Raw genomic sequence first — 21,606 nt, forward strand, 5'->3', positions numbered from 1 at the left:
AATGGAACCAAAGGAAATCAAAAGGATAATAACAGAATACTATGAAGAGTTGTACTCCAACAAATTTGAAAATTTAGAAGAGATGGATACATTTTTAGAAAACCACGATCTACCTAAACTCAAACAGAGTGAAGTAGAAGACTTGAACAGACTCATAACAAAAGAAGAAATTGATCAGGTCATCAAAAAACTCACAACCAAAAGAAGTCCAGGCCCATATGGCTTCATTGGTGAGTTCTACCAAACATTCAGGGAAGAGTTGTCACCAATTCTACTGAAATTATTCTAGAGTATAGAGGAGGATGGAAAACTTCCTAATACTTTTTTTTTTTTTTCAATGTTCAGTTCCCTTTAATGACCCCTCCCTGAGGGGCAGACACAGGTAGTCAGGTGATGAACGACATGGTGTTTACTTGAAGACCTTGCCCTGGTTGAAGTTTTTGCCCACATGCTGGAAGACTCCCTCCCAGGAAAAGTACTCCCGCACCAGCGTCTGTGTCTCCTTGCTGCCAGGATCCAGCTTCCCCCACGTGTAGGACTCATAGTCCACCTGCCAATCTGGACTCAGCAAGCTCTTGGCCTCTGAAGACCCAGTTCCCAGAGATGGAGCTGCTGTTGTTGGTCCCAAAGAGGATGACACTGGCAAAGGCATTCTTCCTCAGATTGTCCAATCTCTGGAACATTCTGGTGATGAGGTTGTAGCTCATGAAGGCCTGGGTGAGCTCCTCGGGGAAGCGGTATTCAGAATACCACAAAGACCAGCCATCCTTATCAAAGTGCTCCCAGAAATACGGAAGTGTCACAGAGACCGTGTCCTCGTTGGAGTACTTGCGTTTAAATTCGTCCAACACAAAAGTACTCTTGGGCAGGTAAGCAAAGGGCTCCTTGGCCTTTGGCACAGCAGCTAGTGCCTGCTCACATTCGTCCATCTCCTCCTCAGGGGCAGCAGCCGTGGCCTTCTTCTCTTCTTTCCGCTCAGCCTGAGCCTTCTGCTTCTCCTCCCACTGACCTTTCTCTTTCCGTGAGGTGTCCTTCTTAGGTTGGCTCTCAGCAAACTTTTTAGCATCGAACTGAGCCATCTTCTCACAGAGCTTCACCTCCCCCAAAACAGCCCGGAACTGGGGCTGGTTAATGCAGGTGAGGAACCAGAGGTTGGTATTGGGGAAGGCCTGACGAAAAGAAGACTCTAGGACCTGTTTGTAAAGCCACCACAGGGTACAGACAACTGTTATGTCAGCCAGGGTCACACATTCGCCCACCAGGAAAGTCTTCATTTTCAAGTGAGCATTTAGCAGTTCCAGAATTCGTTTCACCTCCTCCTTGGCATTCTCTGTGGCCTGCTCGTTGTGATGCATGATGCCCAAAGTGGGGAACCTAAGAAGATTCTGGATGATGATCAGGATTCCACCTCTGGTTTTTTGTGCAATGTAAAGGCTCTGCAGTGAGCCTCTTTTGGTGGGCAAGTTCTAGCCCCATTTTAATTATTCCAAACAGTTATAGGCTGAAGATGGACTTACAAGATTTCTCTGGTGAGGTTTCTGGCTATTCCTCTCTCTTCCCTTCAAGTGTCTATTTTACAATAGGAGGCAAGGGAAACCAAGATTCAACAGACAGCCAAGCATCTTAAAACATAATTTCCTCAATTTTACCCATACAAACCATGCCTCAATGTCTGTATCCAGGAGCCCTGTTGTTCCACGTTTATGCTTAGATTGTTAATTACCTCTGTCCTATTTAGCCATGTAAACCTGCCTAGCTATTCTCCCATCCACTTTATTTTTCCTTTCTCCTTCCCCTTCTAGTGTATTGCCCCACTCCCCAGCACCAAACTATCCTGTGTGTATTCCATACCCTGTGTTGCACTATCCTGTGCCTATTCCCTACCTTGTGGTTCACATTCCCCTCCCTTCCCATCATCCTACCCATACACCCCAGTAACAAACAAAATAAAATCAAAATTAATAATAATAATAAAAATCAAAGATAATTTCCCCCCTTTCAGTGTGGATGCTTTTTCTTAATCTTTTACAATAATGGCTCTATGCCATATTTCTCCTTTTGTGACTGACTGATTTCACTCAGCATAATGTCCTCAAGGTTCATCTATGGTATACAGTGGCTTGCTGCTGCCTTGTTATTCATCAGGGTAGTGTGCTATTCCATTGTGTGTATGTACCAAAGTTTGTTTATCCATTCTTCCACAGATGGGCACTTAGGCTATCTCCATCTTTTTGCTATTGCAAATAGTGCTGCTATGAACATTGGTGTGCACATACCTACTCGCGTTATGCCTCGTATTTCTTGTGGATAAATACCAAGTAGAGGAGTTGCTGGATCATAAGGTACTTCTATTTCCAACCTTCTGAGGAAGCATCATATTGTTTTCCAGAGTAGCTGGACCATTTTGCAATTCCACTAACAATGTAGTAGGGTCCCAGTCTTTCCACATCCTCGCCAACACTTATTGTCCTCTAATTTTTTGATATTTTCTATTGTTACTGGTGCGCGATGCCATCTCATTGTTGTCGTTTGATTTGAGTCTCTCAAAATGGCTAGTGATCGTGACCATTTCTTCATATGTTTGTTGGCTGCACAGATCTCCTCCTTGATGAAGTGTCTATCCATGTCCTGTGCCCATTTGCCCATTTGTTAATTGAGTTGTTTATGTAGCGGTGTTGTAGGTTCCTATATATTTTGGAAATTAGTCCCTTGTCTGATGTGTCTTTGCAAAAGATTTTTTCCCATTCGGTGGGTTCCCTTTCTACTCTTCTGGTGAAGTCTTTTGATGCACATTAGTTTTTAATTTTTAGTATGTCCCAATCATCTGTTTTGTCTACTTTTGTTTGTGTAAGTTTCAAAATGTTTGGTAGTTTGTGTATGTCCTGTATTAGAGCGCTCACATTTCCCCCTATTTTTTCATTGATGGCCTTTGTAATTCTGGGATTCACATTTAGGTCTTTAATCCATGCTGAGTGGGGTTTTGTATAAGGCATGAGGTAAAGGTCTTGTTTCAGTCTTTTGCATATCGCTTTCCAGTTCTGCCAGCACAATCTGTTAAAGAGACTGTCTCCTCCCCATGCAATATACCTAGGTACTTTGTCAAAAAGCAGCTGACTGATGTGGATGGATTAATTTCTGGACTCTCAATTCTGTTCCATTGATCAACGTATCTTTCATTAAACCAGTACCAAGCTGTTTTGACCACTGTAGCCATGTAGTAAAATTTGAAATCAGGGACTGAGAGGCTTCCCACCCTGTTCTTCTTCTTAAGCAGTGCTTTGCTTATCCTTGATCTCTTTTCTGTCCATATAAAGTTTGTCATTGTTTTTCCATCTCTTTGAAGAATGTCATTGGAATCTGGATTGGGATTGAATTATATGTGTAAATTGCTTTGGACAGTATTGACATTTTCACAATGTTAAATCTTCCTATCTAGGAGCATGGTGTATTCTTCCAAAAGGTGTATGGTATATTCTTCCAAACCAAAAGGTCTCTTTTGGTTTCTTGTAGTAGTGTTCTGTAATTTTCTTTGTATAAGTCCTTCGTTTCTCTGGTTACATTTATTCCTAGATATGTCATCCTTTGGGTGGCTATTGTAAATGGTATTGTTTTCCTAATGTCCTTTTCAGCACTGTTGTTATTGATATAGAGAAATCCAACAGATTTTTGTATGTTGATCTTATACCCTGCCACTTTGCTGAATCCCCCAATGAGGTCTAGTAGCTTTTATACTGAGTCTTTGGGGTTTTCTATGTATAGGATCATATTGTCTGCAAATAGAGAGAGGTTTTTTTTACTTCTTCTTTGCCAATTCGGATGACCTTGATTTCTCTATCTTGCGGAAGAGCTATGGCTAAGACTTCAAGCATAATATTGAATGGGAGTGGTAACAAAGGACATCTTTGTCTGGTTCCTGTTCACAAGGGAAAGATCCATTAAGAGTAATGAGGCTATTGGTTTTGTATATATGCTCATGATTATGTTGAGGAATTTCCCTTCAATTCCTATTTTGTTGAGTGTTTTTATCAGGAATGGATGTTGGATTTTTGTCAAATGCCTTTTCTGTATTAATTGATATGTTTGATCATGTGGGGTTTTTTTTTTTCTTTTTTCTTGTTTATATAGTGAATTACATTGACTGTTTTTCTAATGTTGAACCATCCTTGCATCCCTAATATGACTCCCACATGGTCATGATGTATTATTTTTTTGATGTGGTGCTGGATTCTGTTGGCTAGGATTTTGTTGAGAATTTTTGCATCTATGTTCATGAGGGATATTGGTCTATAATGTTCTTTCTAAATGATGTCCTTCCCTGGTTTTGGCAGGAGGGTTATGTTGGCTTCATAAAAAGTATTAGACTTTGCGGCAGCTCCGAGAGCCCCACCCCCTTTCTCTGCAGAATAACCATGGCCGCCGGGAACCTGTACACATACCCTGAAAACTGGAGAGCCTTCAAGGCCCTCATCGCTGCTCAGTACAGCGGGGCTCAGGTCCGCATGCTCTCCACACCACCCCACTTCTACTTTGGCCAAACCAACCGCACCCCTGAATTTCTCCGAAAATTTTCTGCTGGCAAGGTTCCAGCATTTGAGGGTGATGATGGATTCTGCGTCTTTGAAAGCAATGCCATTGCTTACTATGTGAGCAATGAGAAGCTGCGGAGAAGTACTCCAGAGACAGCAGCTCAGGTGGTGCAGTGGGTGAGCTTTGCTGACAGCGACATGATGAGACCTGGGGACTCCTGGGCCCAGGGGTAGGGACAGGGCCCCAGAGGACTAGAATGGAATGTGAAGCATCCAGCTGATATAAAGAGAGGGGGGATGTAGAAAAAAACCAAACTTGCAGATATTACCCATTTGACCTGGCATCAATGACTGGATGCTTAGAACACAACTAGAGGAAAAAAGAAGATGGGGGAAAAAGAAAGGAGTAACCCATTATAAATGGATGATCTTGACCTATGCTTGTGGATGCAATATGACAAAGGAGCAGACAAATCTGTACAGTAAGGATCATTCCCACCCCCTTGGTACACAGGGTCAACAGGGATGGGAAACTTAGACATTGACTCCCCAAAATGGGGGGACTACAAAGGCAAGAAGTGACTGGTTTACAAGCTTTCAATAGGGAACCTAGCTCCAGAGGATACAGGGAAAGGTAGAATCTCCACTGAATTTTCCAATCTGTCTGGATAGGGCTGATAAAAGGAGATGGGGATAAGACTTGTGGTTCAATAGGGAATGATTGCTCTCAGGTCTGACAGTGAGTGTTGGAAAGGTAAATGTAAATGTTTGGTAACAAAAGGAGAGGAGGGGCTGATTTTGCAGTCCAAGATCCCTGGAACCATCAAGGGAGAAAAGCAAAGTGTGAGACTGTGTCTGAAGAGGCAGTGACACTAGGGATAGAGGCAGAGGCAATGGCATGGACAGAAGGAGTGGTTGGGGACTCTGGTCTCAGGGAGGGAGAGGGGCTGTGTGCTGGCGGCCGGGGAGTAGGCATGTGGGGTGTACCCTTTGGGTGTTTGGTGATGCATGCAGGGGATTGTGATCATTGCAATGAAACAAAGTACAATAGGATGAATGTAAAGAAGATGTTCACCCATGTAAACTAACACATATTTCACAATAAAAATTAAAAAAAAAAAAAAAAAAAGACACAATATGAGCCTTGGGGTCTCAGGAAGGAATCCAGCAGGATGAGACCCACAATATATGCTGTCATGGCAAGAGACTCCCCAGAAGGGGCAGGTGAGGCTGGCGGGAGAAAAGAATCTTCAGTGAATGTTTCCAAGAGGCTATGGACTTAGTTCAACTTAAACTCCTAGCACCCAGTTTATAGTCTGTCCCATGATTTGAGTTGCCCAAGGAATAGTTGAAGGGAGGATGCCTATCTCTGTACAGAATGCAGATGGAAAGGCCCTGGGACCAGGCTCCTAGCATGACAAGGAAAAGAGCTGACTCTCCTTGAGCAGTGCATGCCACGGATGGGTGCCCAGAGAAGCCAGACCACTGCTGTGTGATACAATGTTTGTGATGCTGGCATTATAGAGCATATGACTTTCCCTAGTAGAAGATTCTGGAAAGTAGGAGCCAAACCAGAAGGTCACTGTAACTCAGTGTGACATTCTACACACACACACAATCGGGGTGGATCTATAGCCGCTTTGTCTTCTGACAGGTCCACTTCTCAGAACTGTCTCATTTCCAGTACCTACCTGAGACAACTATAGGACGCCTTGCCCAAGGTGCCTGTGGATGAAGGTGGTCTGAGGATCCATTCCTGGAGAGTTGGCATGGACACCACTTACCCATGCCCTCTGCAGTGGGCTGTGCAGGGAACCATGCCTGTGTCCAGGGCCTGCTCCCAGCAGGGGCCTGGCACGTTCTGTGGTCACTGTGGTTTGGCCATGCTGAGTGTGAATCAGTTTTCACATTTGGGATTCGCCTTGGTTTGAAGGTGGGGAGGGGAAGCCACAACTAGGAGCCATTCACTGCTCATCTCTGCATGGTCATTAAGAACAAGGCCACTATGGACGCAACCCTAGGTGCCTCGGCCCTCACTTCCAGAGGGCTCCCAGGCCCAGAGCCAGGCCACTGCTGTGTACTCACCAGAAGGCAGGTGACACAGGGATCTGGGTCCTGTCTTTGGAGAAGGACCGATGGACATGGCAAAGCCCCCTAACCCTTCACCGCCATCAGATTAGGATAAAGCAGGTAGAGTTCTAGCTTCTCCGTGACTGACCTTTTGGGACAGGGCCAGCTGTTCTGTGACTTGCTCTGAGCTTGGAACAAAATGAAAAGGTGTGTGCCCTTGAAGAATTTCAAATGGCAGCAGCAGATCATGAAACCAAAACAGATGTCCACTGAGTGCTGAGCCCTGTGTGAGTGACCCGGATTCCAAGTCCAGGAGGCGCACCTCACTTGGGGCCCAAATATGCATTTGCATCTGACATCACCTTATAAAAATGCCATTTTGTAAATCACCCAACAATCCTCTACTATAACAGCGTGTTCTGCTGACTTTAAGGTGATGTGCAGAGTAACGACCATCGAAACTCTTCTGTGAACTGCTTGAGGGGAAGCTCTGTGTCTCACCTCCCTATCCCATGAAGCGAGGGTCTGGACCCTATACCTGGGTAGTGCAAACAGTCAACATGCCCACTGCTAGCCAAAAGGTTAGAAGTTCAAGTTTACCCCGCGGTACCTCTGAAGGAAAGGCCTAGTGATTTATTTGTGGAAATTCAGTCATTGAAAACTCTATGGAGTCACCAGGGCTAAAGCTGCTCATTCCTCCTTATGCTCCAGTTTGTGATCCATCACCCTGTGAGTCTCTGAGAATAAAAGCTCCTCTGGCCCCCTGTGGAGTGAGCTGGGCCTGCCATTCTACTGGCTGAACAAAACAATTGATGGGAAACAGAGGGCCCTGGTAGTATGGTGGTTTAAGTGCTTTTTCTGTTAACCAAAAGAATGGTGATTCAAACCCATCAGCTACTCCATAGAAAAAAGATGGGGCAGTCTGCTTTTTCAGAGATTACAGCCACAGGAACCCTCTCTGTGGGGAAGTTCTACTCTCCTCTGTATGGTCACTAGGACTAGAAATGGACACGGCAGCTCCTAGCAACAACAGCATGGAACCCACAGGAGCTGCTGGATGGTACAAATGGTTGACATGCTCAGAGGCTAACTAAGAGGATGGAAGTTGGTGTTTACCCAGAAGTACTTTGGAAGAAAGTCCCGGCCATCTGTATCCAGACAATTAACTACTGAAAACCCTCTGGATCCTAGTTCTACTCTGCCACCATGACTCAACTCAATGGCCACTGGTTTGACTGGGGGTTGCTCTGGTCTTTTGCACTCTTCTGGTTGCCTTCTGAAGGTGGGTCTTGGGACAGTCATGGGGAGCCCACCCCACCCTGGCCCAGAACCATGCTAACGCTCTGCTTCCTATCCTACTGGCCCTCACACGGAAGTCCGTTTCACTTTTCCTTGAATGGTGTTTTAACAAGGATCCCACATAATTGGATCAAACACGGCTGTTACCCTGGAGGCCACCAATCCATTTCTCTAGCAAATAAAATCGACTGAACATTAGCATAAGAAACCTTAAATTAACAGGATGTAATTTTATGAGTATCTCAAAAACGAGTCAGAGATGGATGTCAGCCCGGGGTGAGTCAGCCTTTTCAAGCGCCTTTCATTATATAATGCTGCTAATTTTTTTCAAATGTAAGCAATGTGCTTTCTTCCTAAACATTGTGTTCTTTGTTCTGTAATTTGGAAAACTAAATTCCCTTTAAAACCCTGCTTTGCTCAACCACAAAACAAGGAGGAGGAGGTGGGGATCAGAGGTGGCCAGTTCCCTCTGTCTAGGTAGCCCCAAGCTATGCTGGGTAAGCGCCGGCCCACAGAGGAGGCTCTGATGTCATTTGGACCATAGAGGTATCAAGAGGCTTCTGAGCGGATTCTGCGTTTGTGACCCCTGGTGCTGACTCCTATTATGGATGGTGGGAAAGCCTGCTTTCAGGATTCAGGCTACAGATGGGTCTCTCTGCCCTGGGTCCTGGCTAAAGACAGAGCCAATCGTATCCTACACCGGCTTAGCTCCTTTAATGCACCGTGCCCTGGGCAGATGCTGGGGGCACAGACAGGTAAACCTGGCTCCATTTCCAAGGAGATCCACAGGCACTTAACAACAACAACATAGTCTAATATAAGAGACACATGACATTCAGGGTATCAGAAAGTGACAGTGGGGGGCACAGAAAATCAGTCACCACTTGGTCCAAGGTTAGGAAGGGCTGCAGAGGGGACCACAGGGAGGGAGTCCCCAAGAAGGAACTGTCATTAGCTGAAAACTGGAAGGCATTATTAAAGGATCTACAGTGTGGAGCTCTGAGGACTTGCTTCAAGGTCAGGGTGCAGAGTGCACCCCAAAGTTCTTTCCCCAAGCTGGGAAGGCAAATGATGACAGAATAAGAGCTGCCATTGCTCAAACACAACTTCACCTTGACCAACCCCTTGGCCCGTGGGTCAGGGAGACCAGGTGTGGTGACAGAATGCATTTCCAGTACCAGGCAGGAGTTGTCTGAGGTGCCCAGGATGACAAGAGCAAGCTGGGAAGTGACAGCTCAGTTCTAGAGTCGACATAGTTGTGGACTGAATTGTGTCCTCCTCAAACATAGATTCTTGGTATGGCATTATAGGATCAGCACTGATTTGAGAACCACAGGTTCAAATCCACCAGCTGCTCCTTGGAAACCCTATACAAGTTCTCTATGCATGGGAATCAACTTGATGGCACTTAACAATAACAACAAAACATGTATTGACATCCTGGCCCCTGTACCTATGATGTTTGTTAGGTTTTTCTTTGTATTGCTGAGTCCATAGTAGGTCCTAACTTAATAACTTCTGAATTCTCTAAAAAGTAGGACAGATAGACAGATACACAAACAGAGCACATACATCTATAAGTCCAGGAATGTCAAAGATACTGGGAGTGAATACAACCAGAATGCTCCTCAGAAGTAGGGATAGTGGGACTTCATCTTGCTGATTTGGGACATGTCATTAGGAAAGCCCCATCACTGGAAAAAGATATCATGTTTGGAAAAGTTGAGGGTCAGCAAAAACAGAGAACCCCTTCATGAGATGGACTGTCATTGTGGCCACAACAATGGGCTTGAGCATACCAGTGACCAAGACAAAGGCTCAGGACAGGCAATGCTTCATTCTGTTGCACCCAAGGTCACCATGACAACAGGTAAACAACAACGAGAAGCTGGAACAGACAAGAGGACTCTCCTCATAGAGCCTCACCCTGGATTTGGTCTTCTACCTCCTAAACTGTGAGAAAATACATTTCTGCTCCATAAATCCACCCACCAGTGGTAATTTTTTGACAGCAATACATGGTACTAAAAACACCTATTTAGTATGCCAGAGAAGCAGACTGATGTGCAAAGTTCAGAGTCAGCTCTGGTCTGGACAGGAGACCCACGGCATTTGGATGGTGGTCAAGATGTGGGAGGAGGTGAGGTCACCCTGGAGGGTGCGTAGATGTGGAAGGAGGACCCAGATGAGGGCCCTGGATGGCCAACCTTTGGAGCCAATTGGAGGGAGGTGGCCAGCCAAAGAGGATGAGCAGAAGCAGCCAGCTAGGCAGGAGATGTGGCACTACACAGAGGAGAAATGGCAGAACACCTAACTATGACACGTTGGGGACTCTAGGATCCTGTTCCCAGGGTGTCAGTGGGCTGAAGAGGGAATGAGGGGAAAGGGGAAGTAGGCCATTCACCTCTGCTGTGTGCATACTCATCACCTCCAACTATGTACTGAGCTCTGATCTGTGCCCATAGGTCCCTGGGTAGTACAGTTTGTACTATGCCTACTAAACTAGCTAAAGGTTGACAATTTGAATCCATTAACCAGTACCAGGGAAACAAGGCCTGGCTATTTGCTTCCATTAAGATTATAACCATGGAAACATGCTATTTCGCTGCCCTCTGCAGCACATGGGATAACCATGAGTTGGAATTAACCTCATGGCAATAGACTTGGTTTTTGGTTTGGGGTCTTCACCCAGTCCTGGTCTAGTGGAGGCAGAGCAGGGAGTTCAGTCCTTGTCCCCCAGAGCCCTTGGGCAAAGTCTGGCTCTGAGATTCAACGTGGTTGAGCAATGATGCGAAGTGCCCACCTGCCTCAGAGAAGAACCATGGCTAGAACCTGGGCCAGCTCAGAACTGCATGTGGCATCTCACCTATCTATCACCCAGCAGTGTGACTTCCTCACCACAAGGGGCTATTGTAGGAGCCTTGGATGGGTGAGCTTGGACTGTAGGTTCTGGTAGAGAACAGGGTTCAGGATTTGGAGAGGCACCAAAATTAAAAAGGCAGTCATGACTGTTTCTGCTTTACAACATTTCAACCCACAAATTCAGCACTCAGCAATGACAAATGGGGACATAGAGTCAACCCTGTGACAACCTAGGGCTTCAGGGGGACCACACAGCCTCTACCACCAAAATTCAAATCAATGGCCAACTACTTATTCCCGATTCATGGCAACCCCATGTGTGTCAGGGCTGAACTGGGCTTCACAGTATTTTCAAGCATTGATTTTTTGGAAGTCGATTGCCAGACTTTCCTTCCAAGGTGGCTCTGGGTGGACTCAAATTTTCTGTCTTTCAATTAGCAGCCAAACACTTTCACCATTTGCCACCACCACCTAGGGTTTTCCTTCCTAGTCCCCCACCACATCTCAAAGCCCACCATATCTCGAAGCATCTCTGCACCCAGCCTAGCAGTGGATTTTTGCCCACCGGTAAGGTGTATCCACATTTGTTGGGTGATGGTGAGACATTCTCAGAGATGTCCTTCCCCTTTTTACCCCCAAATCTCCCTTTAATAGGAGGCTACCAGCTCAGATAACAGTATAGCAGCAGCTCTCCTGGCACCAAGGAGCCTGGACCCAGGTCCTAACCCCACCTTGGCTTGTATCATGTTGTGGGGCTGGGAAGTCTTCCTCCAGTCTTTCTCCCTCGTGTACAGGTTGGGAGGGGTGGAGTTGCCTCTTTCTGAATTAACCATTATGTGGGGAGTACTGATGGACTCCTGTGCTTGCTCCCACCACTGAAGATAGTGCCCAATTTCTCTACCTAATGCTCTTGTTTTGCCCTGACATTCTGGTAGCCTGTGAAGGACAGTGGATGGAGTGGCAGACCCACCCCTCTCACCACAAAGAGTTTAGGAGATGATGAGGGAATAACACAAGGCTGAAATTAACTGCAATTGTCACAGATGTCTCTATCTGTACCTCTCTGGTGGGTCTGATGAGTGTTTGAAGACCACATTGTGGGGGACAGATTCTTTCATAGTTCTATAGACTTGAAGTTTGAAGGTAAGGAGTCAGCAGGGCCATGCTTTTTGATAGTTCTGGGGAAGATATTTCCTTGCTTCTTCCAGCTTCTGGTGGCCCCTGGCAATCCTTGGCTTGTGGCAGCATCACTCCAGTATCTGCCTTCATCTTCACGTGGTTGTCTTATCTCTGCATCTCTTCTCTTCTTCTGAGGAGCCCAGTCACACTGGATTAGGGCCCACCATATTCCAGGATGTCCTCATGCAAGCTTAACTAATCACATCAGCATACGCTATTTCTAAGCAAGGTCACATTAACAGCTGCCAGGGGTTAACACTTAACCATATCTCTAGGAGGACACACATCAACACTTTCCAGTGTTCAGAATCTCCTGTGACAAAGGCACACCATTCCCACTTGATGGTCGTATAGTGGCCAGAGAGACATGGTTGCAGACCCATGGTGCATCTTGCCCCAAAGTCCACTTTCTTAGCACCTGTGTTCAGGGCTCAGGAGCTATCTCCCCAAATATGCCAATAAGAATAAACAAAGTGCCTTCCTAGAATGCAGCATAAAAGCAGAGTGTGTGTGTGTGTGGGGGGGGGGGGGCAAGTATGCACACCACTAAAGAATGACCAGTTCAATAAGATAAACTTACCAGTCAGAATAGAGAAAGACTTGTCCAGTCAGAGTGGAGAAAGATTTGTCCAATCAAAGTAAAGAAATATCTGTTCAATCAGACCAGTGAAAGAAATGTCCAATCAGCATAGATGAAGACTTGTGTCAATGAGCACTGGTCCCCTGAAGAGGTCCTGAAGTTGGTAGCTGGGGTGGAGGGGTGGCAGAATCCAGCTCAGCACAGCTTTAGGAACTTGGCTGATGAATTTCTGGGACTCTAGACCCTGGTATGATCCTTTAAGATAAGCACTAGACTGCTAACTGCAAGATTGGCAGTTCAAACCTACTAGCTGCTCCTAAGAAACCCTATCCAGAGTTGCTATGAGTTGGAACTGAATCGATGGCACTTAACCAAACAAGTCCAGGAGAGCCAAAATATGATCTTGAATATATCCTATCTGAATTTAGAGACCATCTCAAGAACAGATCTGATGCATTAGACACAAATAACGAAGAACCAGAGAACTGTGAGATGACATCAAGAACATTATCCCTGAAGAAAGTAAACGATCATTAAAAAGACAGGAAAGAAAGAAAAGACAAAATGGATATCAGAAGAGACTCTGAAACGTGATCTTTAATGTAGGGAAGCTAAAGCAGATGGAAGAAATGAGGAAGTAGAGCTGAACAGAAAATTTCACAAGGTAACTCAAGACGACATAGTAAAGTATTGTAATGAATTTGCAAAGACCTGGAATTTGAAAACTAAATGGGAAGAACACGCTCAGCATTTCTCAAGCTGAAAGAATTGAAGTAAAAATTCAAGCCTCAACTTGAAATATTGAGGGACTCCATGAACAAATTATTGAATGATACAGAAAGCATAAGAAGAAGATGGAAGGAATATACAGTCACTGTAGCAAAAAGAAATGGCCCATGTTCAACCATTTCAAGAAGTAGCATATGATCAAGAACCGATGGTACTGAAGGAAGAAATCCAAGGTTCACTGAAGGCATTGGCAAAGAACAAGGCTCCAGGAACTGATGGATTATAAATTGAAATCTTTCAACAAACTGATGAAGAACTAGAAGTACTCACTCATCTATGCCCAGAAGATAGCTACATGGCCAACCAATTGGAGGAGATCCATGCTTGTTCTCATTTCAAACACTGGTGACCCAGTGGAATGTGGAAATCTTCAAACAAAACCATTAAAATCACACACGAGTAAAATTTTGTTGAAGATAATGTAAAAAAAAAATGATTGCAGCAGTACATTGACAGAGAGCTGCCAGAAATTAAAATTAGACTAAGAAAAAAAATGTTGACTGACGAATATCATTGCTGATGTCAGATGGATCTTGGCTGAAAACAGAGAGTACCAGAGAGATATTTGCTTGTGCTATATTGACTATGCAAAGGCTTCAAAAACTGTGAATAATAACAAACTGTGGATAACATTATGAAGAATGGGTATTCCAGTACCCTTAATTGTGCTCATGAAGAACCTGTACATAGAGCAAGAGGCATTTGTTTGAACAGAACAAGGGACTACTGAAAAGACCCCTAGCAAAATGGCTTGACACATTGGCAGCAGCAACAGAATCAAACGTAACAGCACTCATGATGATGACATAGGACCAGGCAGTGTTACCTTCTGTTGTGTGTAGGGTCACTATGAATCAGAACTGATTCAATGGCACCGAAGAAACAGAAGACCCAAAAGGCAGAGCCCTCTTGGCACAATGATCACCTGTTAAGTCAGCTGAAACTCACTCAGTGGCTCCACAGGAGAAAAAAACCTGACAATCTGTTCCTGTAAAAATCACAGCCTAGGATGCCCTCTAGGCCAGTTCCACTCTGTCCTAGTCCTATAGACTCACTAGATTAAGAATCCACTCAAAGGGATGCAACAACATCAACACAGCTTTAAGCGTAAGGGTAGTGTGGAGGTCAGCATGCAGTACAGTCCTGGACCCTCCCATCATTCTGGTCAACTGTGGCTAGCACAGTGACCCAACAAGTGCCTCTGCTCAATACCAGCAAGCTTTGCTTCAGCTGCCTTGCTACCTTTGCACTGATTCCATGCCAACTAGAAGCTTGGTCATGACTTGCCTTCCCATGGACGCCTGGATGCAGAAAGAATGCATTGGTCATGTCCACACTAGTGTCAAGTCACACAGCAGAGTTTGCTTATCACAGAACACTCCCACCTTGGCACCTGGTTCTATGAGCTTGGCTATAGAACCCACCTCCAAGTCACTGAGGCCAAGCAAGAGCCAGAGCCTGGACACAGCATATCCCCCAAGGACACAGGACATATTTTGGACTGAAAGTTTTTGTTGTTGTTTGGACTGAAAGTTATGTTGTCAATTCTGACTCACAGCAAACCCATTTGAAAGAATAGAATTGCCCCCCAGAGAATTTTCTTGGCTGTCATCTTTATGGGAGGAACGAGTCACCAGGTCTTTCTCCTACAGAGCCAGTGGATGGGTTTGAACTGCCAACCTTCTGGTTAGCAGCCAAGCACTTGAGCGTTTCATCACTAGGGCTTCTATAGACTGACTGGTGCTCCCCTAGAAAGATATGCTGAAGTCTTAACTTCAGTACTTGTGAACATGACCTTGTTTGGTAATAGGGTCTTGAGAATGTTGTCAGTTAACATGAGGTCATTCTGGAATATGGTGTGTCATATTCCTAGATGAGTGGGGTCCTTATGAAAGAGGAGAAGAGACACAGACACAGGGGGAAGATGGCCATGTGAAGATGGAGACAGAGATTGGAGTTACGCTGTAGCAGCAAGCCAAGAAATGCCTGGGGCTACCATAAGCTGGAAGAGAAGAGGTAGAATCTTCCCCTAGAGCCCTTGGAGAGAACATGGCCCTGCCGTCATTCTGATTTAGTACTCCCAGCCTCCAGAACAGTGAGACAATAAATTCTTGTTCTTACAAGCCACCCACTTTGTGGTATTTGGTTATGGCAGGAGGCAACCCACCAGCCTCCATCTCACCATGAGCCAAAGAAACCGTTCTTAATTTGTTTCACTGCAATCCCACACCATCTCTTCTTGTACCCTTTCCCCCTCTTCATTTTATTTTGAATAATTCAATCTTTTCAAGTCCCTGTTGACTTCGGCCTTCTCAGCTGTGGCAACATAAGACCAAAGAGGAAAGGCAGAAGTGACATGGCTTGTGCTTGTGTGCAGAGACACTGGCTGAGACAGACCATCCATGGCCAGCAGCATGCAAAGTTGGACCTGCTGCCTCCAGAAGAGAGGAGTTTCCCATGGCTGTTTCCCTGAGAATAGAAAATGGGCATTTTCTTGAAGGCATATAGAAGTTAGAGGAAGTGTTTGGAGTAGGTGAAAGATGATTCTAGAAAGTCTGTATGAGTTGGTTGTAGCATGCTGAACAAAGGGTGAAAGTTAAGGTCTAAAGAACTTGAAAATGAAGAACAGGGATGCTAAAGTTTCAGGGCGCCTTCCCACCATTCCTTTGGTCTGTGTGGGCGGGATTTTGTGGGTGAACCAGCTTGACAAGGATGACCAAGATTGGATGGTTAATCACCAGGTTGGGGTGTGGTGGGGGTCTTTCAGCTGGACATGCCTAGTGATAATGGGAATACATTTCATAACAAGAGCATTAATCTGCCTTGAAATCAGCCAAGTACTTAGCATGATGGCTCTGAGTTTCCAGGAAAATGAAATAATTGCTGCCCAGGTAGGAGGATTTGAGTCATCGCCTCATCTGGCTGTGACTCTCTTGCTCAGCTACTTGGCCCTCCAGTGTAATGGAATCCATCACTGTGAATACTCAGAGGCTCTTGTTCATGTCCAGAGAGGCTGAAACCCTGACAGGTACCTACTTGAGAGTCAGTGGGAGCTGTCACAGTCGTATAGTCGGGTCGCTACTCAGGAGCTTCTTGAGTGTCCAGTGATGATCCACTCTAACAAACCACAAGGCAGCAGGGAAGTTCATTAAAATTCTTCACATTGCTCCAGTCATGATCAAGTTTTAAGACTTTCAGAGAAAGAAGAATAAGGAAATCTGGGGCCTGTAAACAGGGGCCCTGCATCAGTCTGACTATGTAACACACTCAACTATTAACAGAAGTTTGGAGGTTCTAGTCCACTCAGAGGCACCCTGGAAGAATGGCCTGGCATTATACTTAAAAAATGAGTCATTGAAAACCAGATAGAGCACAGTTCTACTTGGACATACTTGAGGTTACCAGAGTCAAAATGGACTAGTGGCAAATGTTTTTTATGCTCTAGAAACAAACGCCCCCCAGCCACACACAAGGATTTCTCATGCTCCTGGACTGTCCATCATTGGAGGCCTTGGACTCTCCATGTTGCCTTTGCTCTGGAATCCAGGTAGTCATCAAAATCCTATCTAAGAGTTGCTAGCATTGGGGTCACATTAAACATCCACTTATAAAGCTCTTTCTTGAAAGTGAACTACACCCACCCACATTTCTTCAACAGAGGCAAGTCATGTGACCACGCTTGATGTTAGTGGGTGCAGTACATAATCCTCCAGATGGGACATATAGCATGTATTCTGAGCATAACCATGTGCCTTAAGTTGTAAACATATCAGACCCACCTTCCACACCCTCACCCCTAACTGTTCCGTCCCTAGAAGAACTCAGTGTAGAGATAGGAGCCAGCGTTGAGGAATGTTCTAGAAGAAAAGGGCAAGTCTTTAGGAGTCAAGGATGTATCAAGAGGTTATCAAGACCATTCTGATCTAACCTTATTTCAAGAATGTATCAAGTGAGTTCAGAGGGTGGGGCCACAGCCAGACTGACATAGTGAACCAGTGCTAAAACCCACACAGTGGCATTTTCAAAAAGAGGTGTGGAGGATTCTACATATTTTTTCCTCCTCTTCCCCATCACGCCTTCTCTGCCCAGCTCAGACGCCTTCAGGTGGGTGGGCACACACCCCCAAAAGGGTCCAGCGTTGAGCCCACAGCTTTCCCACGGCACAGAGAGGAGGAGCCCCATTGGTCCCACGGGCATATCCTTTGGCAGCTGCTTATAACATCTTACTCTGGGACCCAGCCCTAAAGTTAACTTGTGCGGGACTCTTTACTCCTGCCTACCCAGCAAGAAAAAAAAAGCAGGTCTGGGCAGACAGACAAACCTTATGAACACTCTGTAAAATCCCAACATAAAATGCAAGAACCAACACAAACTACCCACACAAGGATGCAACTATTTCAAGAATTACTCTGTGCACACGCAGATACCTAACTGACATCAAGAGACAAAAATAGTAGACAATCTTTCTCCCATTAACTTCTCAGTATTTATCTGCATACCTCTACGGTGGTGACTGGAGGATGGGCCTGAGCTAATGGACACCCCCACCCACTGCTGGAGGTTTCTATGATGCACGTACACTGCGTGTGCAGCAAAGGTGACTGGTTAGTCAGTGATGGTTTTATTTTTGCTTTAGAGTGGTGGTTTTTGTCTCTGCTTTTACATTGCTTCTGTTTTTGGCCCTTTTAACCACACTTTTTCCTGGAGGTGGGAGCTTTTTCTCCCTATATTACTCAAGAAGAGACAGCAATTGTGGCCATATAGCCAAGCTATAAACATACCCCATAATATTCCACCATTGAGACAGGAGCCAATAATAACTGCTAGGCATTACACATGAAAAGGGAAGCTTATCTCCTGATCATATCCACAAGGGGACACTCAGTAAGCTGGAAAAAAAAAAAGCAACACACCCATTTAATCATCAAAAACCCACTTAACTACTGAAAATGATAAAGAAAACACAACAAAATTTCTCAAAATATGTCCAAAACCAGAAAAGAGTAACTGATACAAATGAGCTGGAGGCAGACAAAGGTTTTGCAGAAGAGGAAGAGTAGGCTCTGGATTTGCCTGAGAAGAAATTCAGGAGAATAATACAGAAATAAATTCAAATGCTCCAAAATGGGATGGAGGAAAATAAGGAAGAAGCCAGGAAAGTACTACAGGAGTAATCAAACAAGATAGATACAGCATTGGAAACAATTCAAAACCTGCAAGAAGAGGTACAGATGATTAATAATAAAATATCAGAAATGGACAATGCACTGAAAGGGAAAGGGAGCAGAATTGAAGAGATGGAAGCCAGAACCAGTAAGCTGAAACACAAATCTCTCAATACTGCTAAGATAGAAGAGCAAACAGAAAAAAGGATAAAAAATCGAAAGGGAGTCAGAGATTCATGAAGAGGAATAATTAAGAGTTATTGCCATTCTGGAACAGGAAGAATCAGCGAAGTCCACAGAGGAGATAGTTGAAGAGCTTCTCGAAGAAAATTTCCCTAACATCTTGAAGGATGAGAAGATAAACATTCAAGAAGCTGAATGTAACCCACGAAGGATAGACCCCCAAAAGAAAATCACCAAGACATATCATAATCAATCTCTTCAAAATCAAAGAAAGGGGATAATCTTAAAAGCAGCCAGGGAAAAGAGAAGTGTTACTTACAAAGGCAAGCAAATCCGATTAAGTTCTGACTTCTCAGGAAAAACCATGCAGGTAAGAAGGCAACTAGGAGACAAATATAAAACCCTAAAAGAAAAAAACAAAAACAAAAAAAAAACCCTGCCAACTAAAAATAGTCTAGCCAGCAAAACTGTCAATCAAATATGATGGTGCAATGCAAACATTCCAGGATAAACAGAAGCTAAGAGATTTTGTCAAAGCCAATCCAACACTTCAAAACATCCTAAAGGGAGTTCTTTGCACTGAAAACCAACAAGAACAGACTACAACCAGAGATTGACAGACGTGGTGACACCACCTGAAACTCAGACAACAGCAGAGTCCAGAACAGAACAAAATTACAATAACAAATTCAAAGAAGTTGGGAAGTCAACTGAAGATCAAAATAATAACAATGACAAAGAAGGGAAAAATATAGGTTGTGAGGAGGTCGAGTACATGGCAGGATACAATACACTGTCTTAAATGGAGGGAAAAGTTAATAGACTATAGGGTAACCCCAAAGAAAGTTAATACTTCACAACTTAACATGAACATGAACACCCAGGCAGAACAAGGAAACATGAAAATTAAGAAGAAACTGAAAAGAAATAGCACAAAAAACACAAACTCATCACAAGAAGACATGCAGAACAAAGGAATGAACAGCACTACCAAAAAATAACATAATGGCAGCAATTAATTCATATCTATCAATAATTACATTGAATGTCAATGGATTAAATGCACCAGTGAAGAGACAGAGTGGCAGAATGGATAAGAAAACAAGACCCTTCAATATGCTGCCTGCAAGAAACACACCTTACATACAAAGACAAAAACAGACTAAAAGTTAAAGGATGGAAAAAATATACCAAGCCAAATGCAACAATAAACAAGCAGCAGTGCCAATACTAATCTCAAAAAACCAGCACAAGCGATAAAGAAGGACACTATCCCATGATCACAGGGTCTATTAGCAAGACAACAAAACCATAATAAAAATCTATGCTCCCAATGAAAGAGCACCAAGATATATGAAGCAAACCCTACTAGAAATGAAGAAATAAATAGATAAATCTACAATTATTGTGCGGGATTTTAATATGCCACTTTCGAAAAGGGATAGAACAACCAGAAAGACAAAGTTACAAAGGAACTAAACAGCACAACCAACCAACTTGACTTCATGGTTGTGCACAGAGCATTCAACCCAACAACAGCACAATATTCATTCTTCTCCAGTGCACATGGAACATTCTCCAGAACTGTGTTAGGTCACAAAGCAAGCCTCCATATACTTACAAACATCAAAATACTACAAAGCATCATTTCAGACCGCAATGCTATAAAACTAGAAATCAACAATAAGAAGACCAAGGAAATAAAGTTGAATACATGGAAACTGAATAACACCCTGCTGAACAGCGACTGGGTAAAAGAAGAAATTAAGTGTGAATTCATAAAGTTCCAAGAAACAAATGAGAATGAAAACACAACATACCAAAATCTTTGGGACACGGTGAAAGCGATGCTAAGAGGACAATTCATTGTGATAAATGTGCACATCCAAAAAGAACAAACCAAAATTAATACATTAACACAGCATCTCCAACAATTAGAAACAGACCAACAGAAGGAAACTTAAGCACCAAAAGAAAAGAAATAATAAAGGTAAGAGCAGAAATAAATGAGATAGAAAACAGAAAAACTATAGAAAGAAGCTGGTTCTTGAAACAATTAATAAAGTTGACAAACTATTGGCAAACCTAACAAAAGAAAAAAGGGAGAAGAAACAAATAACTCTCATTAGAAACCAAATGGGCAATGTCACAATGCAACCAAAGGAAATAAAAAGGGTTATAACAGAATACTATGAAGAGTTATACTCCAACAAATTCGAGAACTTAGAAGAGATGGATACATTTTTAGAAAAATATGACCTACCTAAACTTACACAGACTGAAGTAGAAGACTTGAACAGACCCATAACAAAAGAAGAAATTGATCAGGTAATAAAAAAACTCCCAACCAAAAAAAGTCCAGGTCCAGATGGCTTCACTGGTGAGTTCTACCAAACATTCAGGGAAGAGCTGTCACCAATTCTACTCAAATTATTCCAGAAGATAGAGGATGGAAAACTTCCTATGCTTTTTATGAAGCAAGCATAACCCTCATACCAAAATCAGGGAAGGATATCACTAAGAAAGAAAATTATAGACCAATATTCCTCATGAACATAGATGCAAAAATTCACAACAAAATCCAGCACCCCATCAAAAAAATAACACATCATGACCAAGTGGGTTTCATATTAGGGATGCAAGGATGGTTCAACATTAGAAAAACAATCAATGTGATCCACCATATAAATAAGAAAAAGGAAAGGAAGCACATGATCATATTGATTGATGAAGAAAAGGCATTTGACAAAATCCAACATCCCTTCCTGATAAAAACACTCAACAAAGTAGGAATTGAAGGGAAATCCCTCAACTTAATTAAGAGCATATATACAAAACCAATAGCCTACATTACTCTCAATGGAGAGAAACTGAAAGCCTTCCCTGTACAAATGGGAACCAGACAAGGATGCCCCTTGTCACCACTCCTATTCAAGATTGTTTTGGAAGTCTT

At 43.8% G+C, this 21,606-nt stretch overlaps 2 pseudogenes across 1 annotated transcript; one reads left to right on the forward strand and one right to left on the reverse strand.

The window, feature by feature from the left end:
• Window positions 1-327: 327 nt before the first annotated feature.
• LOC102821499 lies at window positions 328-1,368 on the reverse strand (annotated as a pseudogene). Its single transcript, XR_438690.1, has one exon. The product of XR_438690.1 is annotated as a eukaryotic translation elongation factor 1 gamma pseudogene (transcript).
• A 3,041-nt stretch (window positions 1,369-4,409) lies between these two features.
• Window positions 4,410-4,760, forward strand: LOC102834516 (annotated as a pseudogene).
• The last annotated feature ends 16,846 nt before the right edge of the window (window positions 4,761-21,606 follow it).

The sequence above is a fragment of the Chrysochloris asiatica genome, unplaced genomic scaffold (genome assembly GCF_000296735.1).
Source record: "Chrysochloris asiatica unplaced genomic scaffold, ChrAsi1.0 scaffold00025, whole genome shotgun sequence".
Classification (NCBI taxonomy): domain Eukaryota; kingdom Metazoa; phylum Chordata; class Mammalia; order Afrosoricida; family Chrysochloridae; genus Chrysochloris; species Chrysochloris asiatica.